The sequence below is a fragment of the Cricetulus griseus genome, chromosome 3 (genome assembly GCF_003668045.3).
Source record: "Cricetulus griseus strain 17A/GY chromosome 3, alternate assembly CriGri-PICRH-1.0, whole genome shotgun sequence".
In the NCBI taxonomy this organism is placed as follows: Eukaryota; Metazoa; Chordata; class Mammalia; order Rodentia; family Cricetidae; genus Cricetulus; species Cricetulus griseus.
The window spans coordinates 136,294,811-136,314,151 of NC_048596.1; positions in this window are offsets into that span (position 1 = coordinate 136,294,811).

Sequence of the window (19,341 nt, forward strand, 5' to 3'; positions counted from 1 at the left end):
CTATATGCATCCCTTTGGCCAAGAACAATACCAAATAAAATATTACTGACATCTGAGTTAGAACACTCTCTTATCCCTTCACAGTATAAGGAATCTAGTTTTCTCAATAGCCATACTATGATTCATTTCAAGTACTTTATAACAATTATATTAAACCATATAAGTGTATATGTTGAGTTTTCTCCTATAAGTTACATGTACGTATGTATATGCTTGTTTACATTTTGTGGGCATATCAAAGAATTTCTTGCATGCTAATTGTATTTGCGTCACTTCATGCTTCTTTTTGTTTCCTCCTTCAGTACAATATCTGAACAATAAATGTTAAATTAAAAATGACTAAAAATCCAATGATTTTATTATCATTATGTAAATATACAAATAACTAATACAGATTCTATACAGATTGTCATTAATTATAACAGATTTAACATTGACATTTTGGAATTAAAAAGACTAAAGCATTTATGCTCCAGTAGAAACACATCTTTTCTATTTTACTTTCGATATATGCCCATGAATTTTCTGCTAATTGTGGTCATTGAGAGGTGTTCCAATCTAATTTTGCATTACAATTTGTGATGTCATTGTACTAACCATTTTTGGTTGTTTCTTTGCTTATATTTTCTTCGTATCATGTTTCAAAATTCCAAAACTTTCTGTATTTAATTCCCTATCCTTCTTAGAAGATACTGTCTTCATGACAGATGACCTTTTCCTTTTGATAACAACCGTTATATGACCATTGCAGGAAATATTTTCTGAGTCTAAAAATGAAAGTGGATTGTGCAGATTAATCAGTTGTCCTTTAAGGATACAGTGCAGGTTATTGGCCATTTCACGAATTGGGAAAGTGTGTAACTATGATGCAAAATGGTGTTTATTTTTCAGACAGTTACAATTAAACTTCCCTGTAGCTGTAAGGATAAATATGCAGGATAAATTTGAAAATAATATGGCTTCAGGGAAGATAGAGATGATTGTTCTGTTTTTTGTCCACTATCATTCTACCAATGCAGGGGAATTTAGGCTATTATTTTGCAAGTGTTTCTTCCTGTCAATGATACATGACCCCATTGCAAAAAAAAATAATTACTGTACAAAATTCAGACAAGTTTGGGTCACAACCAGTAACCCCATAAATGCCTAATGGTTATTAGGTTATTACATTTGAAGAAGCCATTAAAAGCCTCAAATTTGCCTTGATTTTTTTTGTAGAATTCTTAAATGCAGTTTTGCCACTTTAAGCAGAATGTTTGTAAGTTTATTGGCTACTGAGTAATTTACAGTATATCCTCTGTGTCATAATAGTGAATAGAACTGACAAAATGAACTTATTTGTAAATAAACCATGATAGAACACATTTTGTACATTTAAAAAAAAAAACAGAGACACAGGTATGTGTATATTTTTAAGCACACTGACTCCTCACTGTTATAATTTTCTGTCTGGAACTTCTTCTATTTTTAACTTCTTTTTTCACCTATTTTTCATTGCAAGAGAAAAATTTTCAACTGTTCTCTCAATTGTAGTAGTATGCAGCTCAGCTTAATGCATGTGGTTCACCATGGTGGTGTTCTATGAGTGTGAACTTCATAACTGAGGCACCAGGGATCCATGCTTATAACCACAGCTATGGAAGACTCTTGTAAGCATGCTCATTCTGAATATCATACTGATAACTTCTCAGAGTGCCGCTTTGCTTTCGTTTCTCTTTTTTATGTGATGCTCCTTTTTAAATTATTAATTCATGTTTTCCATTCTAGGCCCAATTCCCCACCATCCCCTCCTCCTACTGCCCCCATTTACCCACAGACTTCCATCTCCACTTAGAGAGCATAAGGCCTCCCCTAGGAAGTCTACAATTCTTTCCGATCATCAAGTAGGTGCAAGAACATGGCTCCCCTCCTGGTCTAGACTGAGCAAGTTTTCTCTTCATATAGAATGGGGTACACTAAGTTATATTGTACATTACTGTTATACCTTAAACCATTGCCAATAGCCTCATATAGTTCCCTAGCTGCAACAATATCTCCTATATTCATGAAGTCTGGTTCATCTATGCATGCTCCCAGATTTCAGACCAGAGAGTGTGATGTCTTAAGTTTCACTGGTCAGCTGAATATGAGGGGTTACCCACTACTGAATTGTGTCCTTTGTCCATATCATCTCCATTCCCTCACTTTGATTGTACCCAAGATATAGAAAACATCATACAGAGTGAGGTAACCCAGACTCAGGAAGCCAGATATGGTACCTAGACTTTCATAGGTAGATACAAGTCATAAAACAGCTGACGCCCAGCCTACAATACTCAACACCCAAAAAGCTAGCAACTGTTCCAGAAAGTGATGGAAGAAGATGCAGATAACCAAAACTAAATATTTTGTAGGCCTTCTGAAAATAGTTATCCCTGCTTATTCATTGGCAAGCAGAAACCTTTTGTCTGTAAAGCAAGTTCAACTCCTCAGTATTCTCCTTATGACTCCAAGAATTCAATCTTCTTCCCAACAACCACACCATTGGATCTCCCACCTAACATAACCTGTCTAAATCTAAGCCAGTTAGCTTCTTTATTAAACCTATCACAGTGACATATATTCATACAGTATAAAGGAATAATCCATACTCTGCTATGTACTTTTGCACACACAAATTGTATTAAATTGTATTTAATACAATTTATTTATATGCTGGTTGACACATAAGATTCTAGACTTCCCATCTCTTTTAAAAGTTTTATGATTAAAACCTCAAAATAAAAATTTTGGTAAATAATATTTTATATATTTTATGTGTACATTAAGTCTAAAATATCTGTTTCTTATAGTTTCACACATTAAGCAGTGATTATCTTCATTTCTCAGGCCTATAACCTCAACAACACCTCAATTACCTGGAAGGTGAACCTAAGGTTGATGTTTAATTTCATATGACATGCTTGTCCATGATCTATAGTTGCCTTAATATATTGAAAAGAAAGTTGGAAAATGCCATGTGAATTTTGAAGCATATAAACATGGTGAATATGACATGTTCAATCAAGAGATTTTAGGCATGATTATAATTTATTTGATACTGCATTGAAGGAGAGAAATTGTCTGTGGTACAGAGGTATCTCTGAGTCAACTGCAAAGTTTATGGGCAGAATAGGATGCTGTGCTGAGTTTTACTGAATACACAAGGTTTCAATTTATTCACTTAGAACTCATAATATATCTGCTTCTTAAATTGGGAATTCGTTTTCTGTAATATCATAACAAACACCACTTATTCAAAAGTCCATTTAAGACCCCTTTTCTCAGTAAAGCGGCTCTTCTCATTTGGTGACATGAAAAAGCAGATCAAAACAATTTCAAAGAGTAAAATATATTGGCTCTGAGTATTAGAATGAGATAAATAAAACTTGATAAAGGAAACAATCCAGTGACCATTATTTTCTCTCTACTACTTGTACTTACTCAAAACCACTATCATAGTCCATAACACACTATTTTATTAACCATTGTCTTTTCTTAATGAATGGTTTGCCTGGTACCTTAAAATATGCATATATTAAACAGAGAATATATATATATATATACATATATATATATATGTATATATATATATATATATATTCATAGGTGCATACTGGAGTTCCATTTTCTTAATCAAAACTTCACACTAAGTCAGGAACAAAATATGCAGGTATTTCCTCTATCCTCTTCTTACTGCAATATATGTGCAGGGAAGACAGAAGAATTGCCAAGGCAGTTGAGACTTTGATGCCATTTACAATAATATTCATAAAATAGAATTTAAAGTGGAGTAACAGAGAGAGCCATGCCATAGTTCGAGTGCAATAAGGATACAATGGTCTAAACAGTGGTTAGCAATTTGGTCTTTGAGTTGTATTTGATTTGCTATTTTATTTTATGGATAAATTGTGGGAAGCCAGGAAGACATAACCTTCAGGAACAAGTTTCTTTACAAATTTGTAAATCTAGACTATATTCTCAGAATTCTGCTTTCCTTTTATTTTACTTTATTATGTTATTTTTAAAATTGCAATGAGACTTATTTGGAACTAGAAACAAGCTTCATTTACACGTTAACCCAGTTCCTTACCCCTCCCGTCCATGCCCCAAACCTTCTACCCAATCCCATTTCCTCTTCTTCTGTCCTCTTCACTCCTCCCCCTGTCTTTCAATCAGCTCCCTCTCTCCTATCCCCATGTTCTCAAATAGCACAGAAGATCCTTTCCACATATCCGGAGGAACATGCATTCTTCACTTGAGATGCTCAGTTTTTCCTTGTTCCCTTTTGATATGGATTGTAGGCTGGTAATCATTTGCTATATGTCTAAAATTCATATATGAGTCAGTATGTACCATGTTTGTATTTTTTGACAGAATTACCTTACTCAGGATGGTTTCTTCTAGTTCTTCTTGTTTTATGTTGAGGTCAGGAAGACAAAAGGACAGCCCACACAATGGAAAAAGATCTTGACCAAACCTGAGAGAGGGCTGTTATCCAAAATAAAAATGAATTCAAGACTAGCCAACAAACACCAAACAATGAAATTAAAAGAGGGCTGTAGAAATCTGTAGATAAATCTCCCCAGAAATGATCACATCTAAATTCATAATATATATAAATATGTAAGTGACTGGGACCTACTATGTGTCACTGAAGCAACTGCAAAATGTTGTGCCAGTTAAGATACTGTGCTTAGCTTTATTGAAGAATGTTAAGGCATATGCGCAGAATTTTACTATGAAGTTTGATCTCGATAATGTTGAATATAAAATTTAGAATTTCTGTTTTCCAACTTTAATATCAAACAATTTTTTTCTTACAAATCATATGGAAGCCCATTTTATTACTCATGCTGCTGCTCCTATTCACTGAAATGAATTGGAGAAACACAAGAAGAAAGATTAAATCACTGTGAGTTTAATATATTCGTGAAAAATCAGAAAATATGTAAAGAGAAACATGTTTTCCTAATTTCTCCTAATTTTCTGTCTAGTACATCCAATTTTTCATTAGCAAATTCAAAATAAGTTGCAAGAAGTTAAATGCTAAAATTGACATTGTTTCATTTAAGAATTTCCTGATAACATGAAAATAAACATAGATTATCAAAGGTTTTTTCATTACATATTTTATTCTCTCTGTGTGTAGTAGAGGTTACATGTTTTAAACCCAACACTACATTAGGCTGAGAAAGAATAGACAGGAGTTTCATCTATGCTGTACTTATGGTGTTATATGTGACATGAATGTCTTTGCACTTGCACATGTTCTGACATTTAATCAGAAAATATTCAATGTATTCAGAAAATGCATTTTAAAACTGGAGGAACACATAGGACCATATATAACTAGGGAGGGAGGGAGGACAATTTGACCTGTATAGTGGACAGCAGTGTGGGTTCCTACTTTCAAACATTATGCTGTTTCATTTTTCTTTTATGTTTATAGAGTGAACAGCTAGGGAGACATATCAGTCAGTAATATGCTCATTTGGATATTTCTAAACATACAATATGTCGATGAATACTAATTTTCAAAATGAGACATACTTGTATTCAACAATACTAACACATAAGAGAAGTGTGGTAACAGAAATTTATCTGAGTATACAAGTCTATTTATTGTAGAATGGTATATTTCAGTCAAAGGGAAAAACGTATTGCAAATCAGTATTTTCTTTTTTTAATGTGCAGCAACACTGAACTTTTTCACTATGCAAGCAAATTACATTAATTCTGTCCTCCGAATTCAATATTCATGTTCCTTTGATAAGAACAGGGAGTGGAGAGAGGTAGATGAATCAGCAGCTCCTAGGCACATCTCCAAGGACTGCAGTCATTGGTTTCCATACCAGGGTTTGAGATCTCTCTAATGATTGGCTCATGATGCATCTCTGAATGTATCCCCTCCTCCCTAGGAGGCAATCTGATGTAATAAATATGTCTGCACAAGATTATTGTTCCAGTCAGGGTCCTGGATAATATCCAGCTGTTAGATGGAATTAGTCAAACCCTGACTGTAAACAATTCGAGACAAGGAAACTGTGCCTGAGACCTGCAGGAGACAGACAATATACACCTAGAATAGGCAGGAATTCAGTGGGATTTCCTGTGCTGTGGTGCTGAGTCACTTGGTGATGTTTGAAGTGTAGGTAATGTGCTCTTGTCTCAAAAGACCTTGTTTCATCCTGAATATCTGTTATACTTCTGCATGTTTTGAGTTCTTTACTATCTGCAGGACATTTTTCTTTTGAATCACTTTCTGGCAGAAACATGTCTAGGATTGATCATATGGGACACTGGACCATAAATTATAAAATGGACTTTGTCCATGAGAATTCTTACTTAACAATCTTGGAATCTGTGTGTTTCAACTGCCAGATTCCCCCAGTAAGGACAATTGGTTTATCTGACATGACTTCAGTCAACATTATAAGCCAGCTGTAATTGGCATCCCAGAAACACAATCAGCTCTCAGAAGGCATAGAGGGAGGCTTATCTTTACATTTCCTGGATATAGTCAGGAGGAATGGGATATGTTTACAGCTACTTACCCTAGGATGCCTTTCTCTTTTGTTTATTGTACTCAGGGTCAGGGTCTAGGAACATATATATATATATATATATATATATATATATATATATATATTCCACTTTATTCTGCAGTTTCTGCAGCCTTACTGTTTATTTGGGATGGTGATAGGAATCAGCAGCTCTGAAGGAGATCTCCAAGCAGCTGGATATTTGTTCAGCCAACAGGCACCATTAGGCGGTGTTGTCTATTGCTATCTACGGGCAGAGGCATTGTTAATATCTATTTGATCCTGTCTTCCCACTTCAATTCCACTGCATGTTGCACACAAACAGGGAGTGCAGAGGGAGACATAAATCAGAAGGCAGGATGGAGAGCTCTAAGAGCTGTACTCATTTGTTTCCATGTCTGGCTTTCTGTTCTTGCCTGATTCGTCCCTAATGCATGTCTAACTTCATGCCCTCCTCCAATAGGAGACATTCATCTCTAATAAAAATGACAGTACTGGAGGATTTTCCCAGTCAGGCTTCTGGCTTAGGTTCAGCTCTTAGCCATACTTAGGCAAAGCCTGGCTGATAACAGCCCCAGAGAAGGAAGAAGATCCCTGATGTCTGTAGTGGCATGGGCAATTAAAACCTAGGATATGGTAGGTGAATTTTGCCATTTCCCACAACCCTTCCATGAGAAACTGCTCCTCTATGCTGGGAAGAAAGTGAGTCTCTGTCTCTGAATTCAAGGCTTCAGCCTTTGTTTCTGTGATCACAGGCCAAGTCTTGGAGTCTGTATTATGAGCTAGGAAGATTTACTTGTAACAAAAAACATGCTTGTGCTGTTTAATCGTGTCCTTACAGGACACAGTATAAATGGCTATGATCAGGGAGAATAATTACTTAGGAATCTGAGACAATGTGTATTTCAAATTTCATATTCCATAAGTAAGTGCATTTGTGAAATCTGACATAGCATCCAAATTCAATACATGCCAGCTACAGCAGATAGCACAGAATCAAAATCAGCCATCAGAAGGCAGAGATGGAGGATTTCATTGAGATAGTCGGGATACAGGCACAAGCAGGAGGATAAATTTCTGCCCTACTTACCCCAGGATGCTTTTTCTTTGGGTTATTATTGTGTTTGGGCCTTGTATAAATGATTGTATTTGCTGTCATCCATTTTCTGTCTCATTTTTTCCCAGTGACAACATAGTTTAGTTGGGAGGGAGAAATTAATCAGCATCTCAGAAGGAGATCTCCAAGTGTGCCTCAGGAATTGCTTTCCATTTGTGGAATTGAGATAACTCTCTTTAAGGTTAACATTCCTAATTACATTTGAATGCACACAGAGCTTCATAGAGAGGGAATAAGAACTTACAAGTGGGGTTAAAGTGTATGTAAGGTTAGATGCTGTGTTTGCAAGTCTATTTTCAAGTAATTCCTATAAAGCTACGCATGACACTACTTAGTCTAAGATAATCAAAAACTGTAGGATATAAAACATGAACTTTGCGTGATCTTGCATGTTGGCAGAAGGCAGGATGAAAAATGAGAGCTGCAAATGCGTCAGACATCAGCTTGTCTGAGGTTATTTCCAAAAGAAATTCATCTAGAGGATCATAGAGGAGCATATCATGAGTAGTTAGGAAAAAAATACAATGATTTGTAGAGTACTTAACAAGCAGTGTAGTCTCTTATTTTACCTCATTATGTTATATTTGTCGTTATAATTTGGGCAGCCAGATAGACAACTTAGTCAGCAGCATGCTCATTTAGAAATTTATAAACCCCAAATACACCAATGAATTCTCACATTGAAAACCAGGCAAACCTTTATTCTAAAATTCCAGGACACAAGAGAAATGTGGTAATAGGAAGTTCTCTGAGTACACATGACTAGGTATGCGAGAATGGTACATTCAACTGCAAGAAGTAAACCTATCTCAAATGTGCATAAAGCCAATATGTGTTTTATAAGGACATTTGACTCAGGAATTATCAACATCAAGAAAGAATCACATGATCCTTTTTCTATATCTTGCCCTCAAAAATTCTAGTTTGCCTATGGACAGGATTAATTCCGGCCAACTCTTCTTAGATTTGCTCTTTGATTTAATGATATAATGAATGAGGAGGACAGTTGTATAATTTTTCAGTCATGCTTGCTATGAGGAGCTGTTCATCTTCAAGTAGGTATTTACATATTGATGGACAGATAAGTGAACTGCCTGAAATTAACTCAGATTTAATAAAGACAGAAAAAAATCTCAGCTTCCCATATAAACATGATATTGGCAATTTGAGAGAAATTCTGTTCATGGTAATACTATGGATTCTTCAAAATATATCATTTAAATGATAATATTCATGGATATTTTGTTAATGCAAATGGCATTTGAATAAGAAATCATTAGAGAAATCTGCAATTCTGAAGTGTCAATCACATAGTAATCTATATAACAAACACAATTATTGATAAATAAACATATTTAAAATTATTCCTTTCTAGAATGAATTAATGTTATATTTCATTATGAAGATAACATGTGGAACTATAATTAAGTTGGAAATATTAGGTAAAATTCTTGAAAATAGAATTTTGTATTGAAGCCAATCAGCTATTAATGTAACACTCTGACACATAGGAATATATTATATACTATATCCACCTATATAAACTTTTTATCTTTATTAAAATTACATAATATATTATAAAATTATATATAACATAACATATAGAGAATTCATTATAAGTATACTTTAACTTCATAAACAATGCATAGATATAATATGAAACTTAGAAATCACAATAATAGCAGCCAAATTCCCTGGCAGCCCACAGACACAATCAGACACATGAAGGCAGGAATGGCAGCTTTACCTTAGGTAGCTAGAATCTAGGCAATAGCAGCTGAAATCTTGACCATCAATCTGACTCCAAAACGAAAATATTTTGTTTCTAGTTTTCCACACAGGTTTTCACTTTAGGTTTTGTAACATTCTTTGAAGGACAGAATGGCCCTGAACTCAAAGAGATCAACCTGCCTCTTCCTCCAAAATCCTAGCATTAAAGGTGTGTGCCACCACCACCTGGTCAATAGACAATTTTTTTTTACTACTAAATCAGTGGCAGAGCAAAGGAAAATTACATTTTATCTTGTATTCTACATTCTGTTAAACTGTGTCTTCTACAGCATACAGTGAGGAGGGAGATGTACATCGTTAACTATGACTGAGAACTCCAAGAAAGCTACAGCCTTTTAATTTGCACTAATAAGTTTGAGAACTCTCTCCGTATTCATTCCTAATGCATCTGTATTTGAATGCTTGTTTCGTGCAATAAGACACAACCCCATCTAATTAACATGTCTGCACTTGAGGATTTTTATCACTCAGGCTCCCGGTTAAACTCCAGCATATAGCTGCATTTAGCCAACGCCTGAATATAAACAATCCCACATTGGAAAACACTCTCCAGAGACATACAGGTGTCAAGGAATAATAACCTAGCACATTCACAGATTTGTTGTGAATTCCTACAACACTGACATTGGTAACTGGTCCTGTTTACTGTGAAGGGAATGTTTCCCTGCCACTGAAGCTATTTCTTCATCCTTAATGTCTGCCATGGCTTGGTCATTTTATTTTTTGGTCCTGCATTACATTAAGTAAGTAAGGTTTACTTTGGTAATCAATACCTGACAGACATACAACAAGTAATGGTCATATGCTTGCTTTGAGGTCCTACAAACAAAAATGGTTATATCAGGGGAAATTCCCACATAGGCACATGAGATTCTGTGCAGTTCAATTGTGAATTTCCACAAGTAAGTGCATTTGTGGCCTCTGACATAATATATAAGAGAATGTCCCAGAAATGTGCAATTGGCAGCCTAGAATCAAAATCAGCACTCAGAAGGCAGAAAGGGTGGCTTGCAAGGAGATAACCAAGTCATAGGAAAAGGTGACTGTATGTAAGTTAACACCCTAGTTAACATGGGATTTTTTTCTTTTTTATTATTTTATTCTGGACATAGAATCAATTTCACTTATTCCTGCCATTGACTATCAATTTCCTTGTTTCTACAGAAGCACATGATTATTTGGGAGGGACAAATGATTCAGCAGTTCTGAAGGAGATCTCCTCTGTTACATCAGCATTTGCTTTCCACTGATGGAAATGAGATAAATCTCCTTGGTTCTTATTCCATGCACAATTTGAATGTACACACTCCTTCACTCAGAGTCAAAGAGAGCTAATACCATTGTCAGCAGGGAATTTCTTACCAGCAAACCTCTGGCTACATTCCAAATACCAATCCTGTTTTCCTATCTCAAAAAGAAAGTTTTACACTATCCCAGGTAAAGCAGACTGTTAATGACATATACAGGAGACAGAACCCATGGAAATGAGTTAATTCAGCATTGATTCAAGCATAGGAAACTGACTTGTTATTGTTTTTTTCTCACAGGTTACTTTGCTGAGCTATATTATTGGATTGATATCCTTGAAATAGAGAAAATAATTCTTAAAATGACCATACTTTTGTAGGAACAGTGATAGAGAAAAAAAATTTCATATTATGTGGTTTTTAATTTACAGAAGACTGACCAGTATTTTTCTTTGAGATAATAATGTGGGTTGTAAAACTACAGAAGAATCACTGGTATGTGTGTATACCTAAACACACTATGACCTGTTTACTAGATACTTTTGCCTGGATATATCTATATTAAACCTCTGTTTTGTTGTTTGATTGCATGAGACAATAATTCAACTACTCTGCTAATTTTAGTAAAATATAGCACAGATAATTGCATACATTGGAGAATAGGATTAGCAACTGGTAACTCTACCATAGGATGTCACAGAGGTAGCTTCAGGGCTGAGGTATCAGGGAACCATCTTTATACCAAAAGGTCTGGCAAGTTATTGGGTCCATGCTGACACTGAGTAGTGTCCTTATCACTGCTCCAAAAGACCCATTTTTGGATGTATGGCCTCAGAGAAAACCCATTCCATTTATGTGGCTATCAACTAGCCTAGAGGCTGACTAATGACAGTTATCACAAAGCTAATTTTGGATCAATTTTGTTGTATTTATTTTTGGAATACAATCTTTAGTTATGTGGAATTTTTGGCCCTATGTGGGAACACCATTTTTATGCAGAAATTTATGCCTCACCTGACAGCTGCCAAATAAACACATGCAATCTAATTATTAATTGAAAATGCTCAGGCAATATCTCAGTCTGCTTCATAGATAACTTTTAAATTTTGAGTTAAGCTGCAATTCTTATGGATGCTCTTCCACCTTGATTGGTACCTTTCTCAGTCAATCTATACCATCACATTCTATTTCTCCATACAATGTTGGACCTCCTCCCTTTGTCTAGGTCTCCCTCAAACTTTATACTGTCGAGCTCTATTCTGGTCAGCATCTTTGTTACACCACTCACAACGACATATATTCACACAGTTTATCTGAAATTTCAACACTCTGTTTTTCACTTTTTCATAATCAAACATTATGAATGATATTTTATTTATATGATGATGGAGACATAAACTCCTAACATGCCCGATTTGTTTGACATGTTCATCATTAAATCTACTCATGAAAAATTTGAACAAATTTGTTTTGTATGTTTAGTCAAAAATACAATCTCCATTTATTCCTTAATATTTAATATATTATGCACTGAATTCCTTCGGAATGTTCACAGATAGAAAATGAAAATAACCACATGATAATGGAAGTTGAACCAGGAGGGGTCATGCTAAATTTCATACCATAGTCTTGTCCTGGGTCACAAAATGACTTAATACATGGGATAAAAGTTAGAATCTGCAATATGATTTTCAAAGCATATCAAGAAATTAAGTTTGCTATGTACTACCAAGTAAATCATAGGGATGGATGTATCTTATTTGATACAAAATATAAGTACATATGTGACTATAACATAAAATGTGTCCTTGCAGCAACTGCAAATTTTTGTGTCAAATAAGATAGTGTGTTTTGCTTCATTTAGGGAACAATGTTCAGTCATGTACATGAAATTACCATGTGAAGTATGAACTAAATATTACTTCATATAAAATTTATATTTTACATTCTCCAACTTTTATATCAAACACTTTTCTTACAAATTATCTGAAGACCCTTTTCATATTCATTCTCCTGTTCCCATTCAGTGACATGAAATAGAGAAACACAAATAGAAAGAGTTAAACACTGTGAACATATTAATTATCATGATACCAATAAAACTTTGCAAAGAGAAACATCTCAATGCTCATTATTTGCTGTCTACAACATCCAATTTTTCATTAGCATATTTGCAATAACTAGCACTGACTTTTAAGCAAAAATTGACTTTGTTTCACGTATGTTTTTGGTTACATGAAAATACACAGAGATTATCACAGGTAAATTCATTATAGATTCTTCTTATTCCAAGTGTGTAGTATAGTTTAATTGTTTTACTCCCAACTTATCTTGAGTCTGAGACAGAATAGTGAGAAGCTTCATGTATTCTGTCCATACTATATTGTATTTTGGGGATGTGACATGAATGCCCTGACACTTGCACATTTTCTGACATTTATATCTAATATACAGAAAACAGATTTTAAAACTTGAGGATCACAGAGGACCATACCATAATGAGGGATGGAGAAGTACACTGTGACAATTGTAGTGTTCCAGTGTTGTCTCGTAGTTTTATTAGTTATCCTGTATTCTAATGATTATAATGTGGACAGCTATGGAGACTTCTCAGTCAGAAATATGTGCATTTGGATGTTTAGAAATAGAAATTATGTCCATGAATTCAAATTTTTCAAATGAGGCAGACTTGTTATCTACAGTTTCAAACATCAAGAAAGTGTGGCAAAAGGAAGTTCTCTGAGTACACTTGGCCCTGTATTTTAGAAGTGCATATTCCAGGCAAAGGGAAAAACCTATCACAAATAAGCTTGGTTTAAAAAAAATGTGCAGCAAACCAGAATTTGGTCAATATGCAGGAAATTACATTTAATTCTGTCTTCCAAATTCAAGGTCCCTGATTCTTTGACCTGAACAGAGATGGGAGAGAGATAGATGATTCAGCAACTCTGATAGACATCCAAGAAATGCAGTCAATTGTTTCTCTTCTAAGTTTTAAGATCTCTCTCCTTATTGGTTCCTGATGAATCTCTAACTGTATTCTTACCTCCATAAGAGGCAATCTGATGTAATAAAATGTCTGTAAAGGATGATTTTTCTCATCCTTTATTTGGCTAATATCCAGCTCTTAGCTGTAATTAGTCAAACCCTGACTATAAAAAACTCTAGAGAAGTGAAACTTTCCCAGAGACCCGACAAAGACAGAGACATTATAAACCTAGAATAGTCAGGGATTTGGTGGGCTGTCCCATGATGCCCTGCTAAATCCCTCTCTCCTATTGCAGTGCAGGTAATGTGCTGTTGCCAGATCCTTGCCACATTCCAATTCTCAATTGCTCTCAATAGCTCTCAATAGCTTCAGGGTATAAGAGAAACACAATGGTAATTTGCCATAGACAAATTAAATGGTTCCTGACCTATGCAGGATAGAGAAGCCATAGAAATTTACGATTTAATATTATAAAAATATAAAATTAACAACCATATACGTGAAATACAAGAAGATATAATAATCTGCTATTGCGTATCCTAATTATGTCTATTCCAGCTAAGCCCTGAAGTCATGTGGAAAGGGTGTCCAATGTGCTGTGTAGGTAGGGGCTGTGGCTGGGATGCAGGCACAGGGGCGGCCAGGGAGGCCTTGGCGCCCAGTGTGCAGGTCAGGAGGTGGTGGGGCTGTGGGCTGGCAAGCATGCAGGCAAGCAGCATATTGGGTTGGCAGGGAGCCCAGGACGGGGATGCAGCTTTAACTTAACTTTCAGCTTGGAGAGTAGTAGCCACAGGTGGTCTGGTGCATTTGGTGACCTTTCCTGGCCATCTAGCGGGGGCCTGCGCATGAGGCAGAATTGTTCGTGGGAGTTAGGGGCCAGATATTGATTTAAGGATGTCTTTATTTAGAAAAACATCATCCAAACACAAGCAGGAGAGAGAGCCCGTAAAGAGAGCACTTCCAAATATGTCCTCCTCTCCTTAAGAATTTCCCATGCTTTATCATGAACCTCCCCTGAGCATGTCCTCAGGTGCTTAGCCAAGTACAGCTGTAGCAGCTCCTAGGAGGTGGGGCTACAGTATCTCCCTACAATATAACATTTAATTGACTGAAATTATAAGCAGTCACATTTGTAGACCCTATCCTGTCACCTAATTGACAATATATATTAGCACAAAAAAAGTCTATTGTTATTATCCCATTCCCATTAGGTTCTCACAGGTTCAGCTTGACATTCTGTGTTTGTATTCTTATTTATTTTTACATACAGATATATTTTATCTGATTTGTTCTTGCATATCATGCCATTCCTAACTTGAAATCAGTCACAGGATGAGATTTTTTGGAAATCAATTGTTTTTGATGGTGACAGAGAGATAAAACATCAGATTTTGTTGTTGTTGTTTGAGTAGATTTTATATGCTTTACAAAGTACAAACAATGTGTGCCTACTTTGAGTTCCTATGCCTGACAATAATTTTGAATCTGGAAAACTGGTTCAAATATTTTTTTTTTAAATTTTAAAAGCGCTGTTTTAACACATGCATGCCCTTTTCACTCTCCCTCCCATTATACATATCCATCACCAACACTCTAAGCAACCCCAAACCACATACACGGACATAAAGGCCCTTCACGGGAGACCAACAAATTCTGTCACGTCATTCCGGGGTGAGGCTAAATCCACTATCTATTACCTGGGCTGCAATAGCACCTCTTCATAGGGAATGGGCTCCCAAAATCCATTTGTGTTCTAAGGATAAACACTGCCTACAGTGATAGGGGTCACACAGAAGGCCCTTGAATCCTAACTTGCATGCAAATTCAGAAGTCCTGGATCCGGCTAAGGATGGTAACATAGCTTTGCTACTAGTGTCTCCTTGTTCTCACTAAGTCGTTCATCAGTTTCTATGGGTTTCTCCAGCACAGTCTTGGCTACTCTGTTCATCCAACCTCCCTCTATATAAACTCTATTCCAGAAGCAGGCTTTAGTGTTTAGCTGTGGGTGACCGTTCTGCTTCCATCAGCCATGGATGAAAGTTCTAGGAATGGCAACCAAGGTAGTCTTCAATCTCATTATAAAGTAAGGGCATCAAAGGCAGCCATTCTGCCACTGCCTAGATGCTTACTAGGTTCATCCCCGTGTATCCCCAAATTTTTTCCCAGTGCCAGGCCTCTCTTCAAACCTATACTGGATCCCTCAATCAAGGTATTTCCTATCTTGCCCTCCATTAATCCCCCTGTCTCAATCCTCCTTTTGCTCCTTTTCTGCCCCCCATCCTCTTCTCCTTTTCCAACTCCCCTTCTCTATCCTTCGAGGCTCCCAAATTACTCAGGGTTACATGTCCCATCCACTTATTTTCGAGAACATAGGTTCTTCTCTTGGGGTTCTCCTTGTTTTGTTGTTTTCTCTGGACATGTAAATTGTAGGCTGGTAGTGCTTTGTTGTATGTCGAATTCCCATATTAGAATGAGTACATATCCTGATTCTCTTTCTTTTTTTGGGTTATATCATTCAGGATGTATATATATTTTGCTGAGTAATATTCTATTGTGTAAATCTGCCACATATTCACCATATATCCTTCAGCTGAGTGGCATTTAGGTTAGTTCTAGTTTCTGGCTATTTCATACAACACTGCTATGAACATAGTTGAACATATGTCCTTGTTGTATAAATGTGAAGTTTTTGGGTATATGCCCAAGAGGAGAATTTCTGGATCTTAAGGTAGACGCATTTCCACTTTTCTGAGAAACCCCAACACTGACTTCCAAAGTGGCCAGACAAGTTCACACTCCCACCACCACTAGAGAGTTATCATCTTTCTCTATATCTACTCCAGCAAAGATAGTTATTGGTGTTTTTCATTTTAGACATTCTGGCCTGTTAATGATGGTATCACAGAGTTCCTTTGAGTTTCATTTACCTGATGGCTAAAGATTTTGATTTCTTAAGTGTCCTAAAATCATTTCATATTCCTCTAAGGAGAATTCTCTGTTTAGTTCTGTACCCTGATTTTTAAATCAATTGTTTCATGTTTTGGGGCTACCACTTTCTTTCTTTCATCAAACTCTGAAACTGTTCAAATCTTTCTGACATCTTCTCTATACAAGTATGTGGCATTAGGTAAGAATTTGATGAAGACATAAAATATCAGAATACAGTAGGCCAATGGCACTCAGGTTCCCAAGAAAAATTTTCCATACTCTTTGCTGAGTGTTTTCCCAAATTGTAAATGAGGTATAGATATGAGAGTATATCATATGTCATCAGGACTCAGTTTATTTCTGTATGACTGTGCCAGATAAAAAGAAATTCATTCTGTATATATGTTGTCTTTATAGACTCAGGATCCTGTCCAATAAAGCACCTGGGGTTTTATTTTCAAGTCATGGGCTAGATCACAAATATCATTATTATTTATTTTTCTCAATTTTGGCACCAGTGACAAAGGTATATTTAAATATCACTCACCATTTTCTCTTTTATGACATGTAGATTATAAGAGTGAGGAATTTTATTCCTGCTAACTTTTAAGCCAACGACATGCGTGTTGAACTTCAATTGTATAACCTGTATTCAATCCAAGTGAAGATTCCAAATGGCAGCAGACAAGATTTCTTTGGTATGATGACATTAGCATACAGCAACATCAAAAATAGATTCTGTCTCTCATAATTGATGTACCACCTATATTATTGAGATCATCTGTGATTATCAAGTGGGTCCCCATATGCATGCCTTTGGCCAAGAACAATACCGAATAATACATTACTAGTATCTGGGTGAGAAAACTGTTATCCCTTTACTGTATAAGGGGAACAGTTTTCTCAATATCTCTCCAAATAAACAAAATTCACTTAAATAATTTCAAATAATTGTACAAGTGCATCTAAGTACATATGTTGAGTTTCTGATACATACTTTATGTATATATGTGTGTGCTTGTCTACACTTCGTTGATGTATTCTAGAATTTCATGCATGATGACTATTTTTTATTATTTGTTGCTTCTTTTTATTACCCCATCAATCCAGTAGCTTCAGCAATCAATGTTAAAATACAAATAACAACATAATTTAGTGATTCCACTGAGAACACGTACATATATCATAACTAACCCATACTGTATACAGCCTGTATTTGTTATGTATAATAGATTTAGCATTGACATTTTGGAAAGAAAGGCCTAAAGAAATTATGGTTCAGTAGAAATGGAGCCTTTCTATTTTTCATGCAATTTTTGTCCATGGCTTTTTTGCTAATTCTACAAATTGGAAGTGTCTCCCATCTGATTTCACATTTCACTTTCTGATGTTGTGTGTCTAATTTTGTTTACATTCTATATTTGAAGAACTTTCATTGTATACTTCTTCAAATTTCAAAAACGTTCTGTTTTATAATCCTTTTCAGAAGATACTGTCTACAGGTCATGTACACTTTTCCTTTGGATAAGAAACTGTATATGGCAATTTCATGCAATTAAAGAACAAAGGTGGGTTGTGTTGATTGATTAGGTGCTTTGGAAATAAACAGTGTAAGTCCTTAGACATTTGTTCAATTGTGGAATTGTGTAGAAGTGATGTAAAATGGTGATATGTTTTACTGACTTTTACAACTAATAATGCCTTTAGGTGTAAAGACAATATCCAGAACAAAGTTAGGAATTATATGGCTTCAGAAAATATGGAGATGATTATTATGTATTTTGTCAACTATCTTTTTGGCACTATGGGCTATTCAAGGCTATTTTATCACAAGGTTTGCCCTCTTGTCAATGACATATGCCTGCATTTCTGAAAAAGAATGTTGGAGTGAAAAATACAGGAAACTCAACCAGTAACCCCACAAGGCCTAAAGATTAGTAAGTTATTATGTTTGAAGCATAAATTAAATTCTTCAAATTCAGCCTGATGTTGTGGAGACCTCTTAACCAAAATTATGATACTATGTAGCAGAATGTTTCTATATAGAAATATAACTAACGTAATAATTTACAATTTGTCTTCAATAGTATAATAGTGAACACAATTCAAAGATTTAGTGCTAGAGAAACCATGATAGAACATATTTCAGCAAAATCTGCGGTCTTCTGTACAGCAGATTGTACAGCATTGATCTTGGATGATTTTGTGGTTTACAAAAGAATAGCAGAGACATTGGTATGTGTATATTTTTAAGCACAGTGTCCCTTCCCTTCAATTTTTCGGTCTGAATATTTGTATTTTTAATATCTGTTTTCATTTATATTTATTGCAAGAGACATATTTTAAATGTTCTCTTAGATACAGTAAAAGACAGCTCAGCATAATGCATGTTTTGGAACGTGGTCGTCATTGTTGACAAATTCCCCATTGTTTCTCTGAGTGCAGTCCTCATGATTTAGGTACGAGGGAGACATTATTATAGCCACAGTTCTAACAAATTATTGTAACCTTACTGGTGAAGAAGAGCTTACATATATAATATCTTATGAATCTAATTTAATTGCTTGGTTTGTAGGTTCTATTTTTGTTCTGATTCTCCTTGTTATAAAAATTGTTAATTCATAATTTACATTACAGTTCCAATTCCCCAACTTACTCTCCTTCCCAGCCCGATTTGCAAATGACTAAACCTTTCCTCTCTTCCAT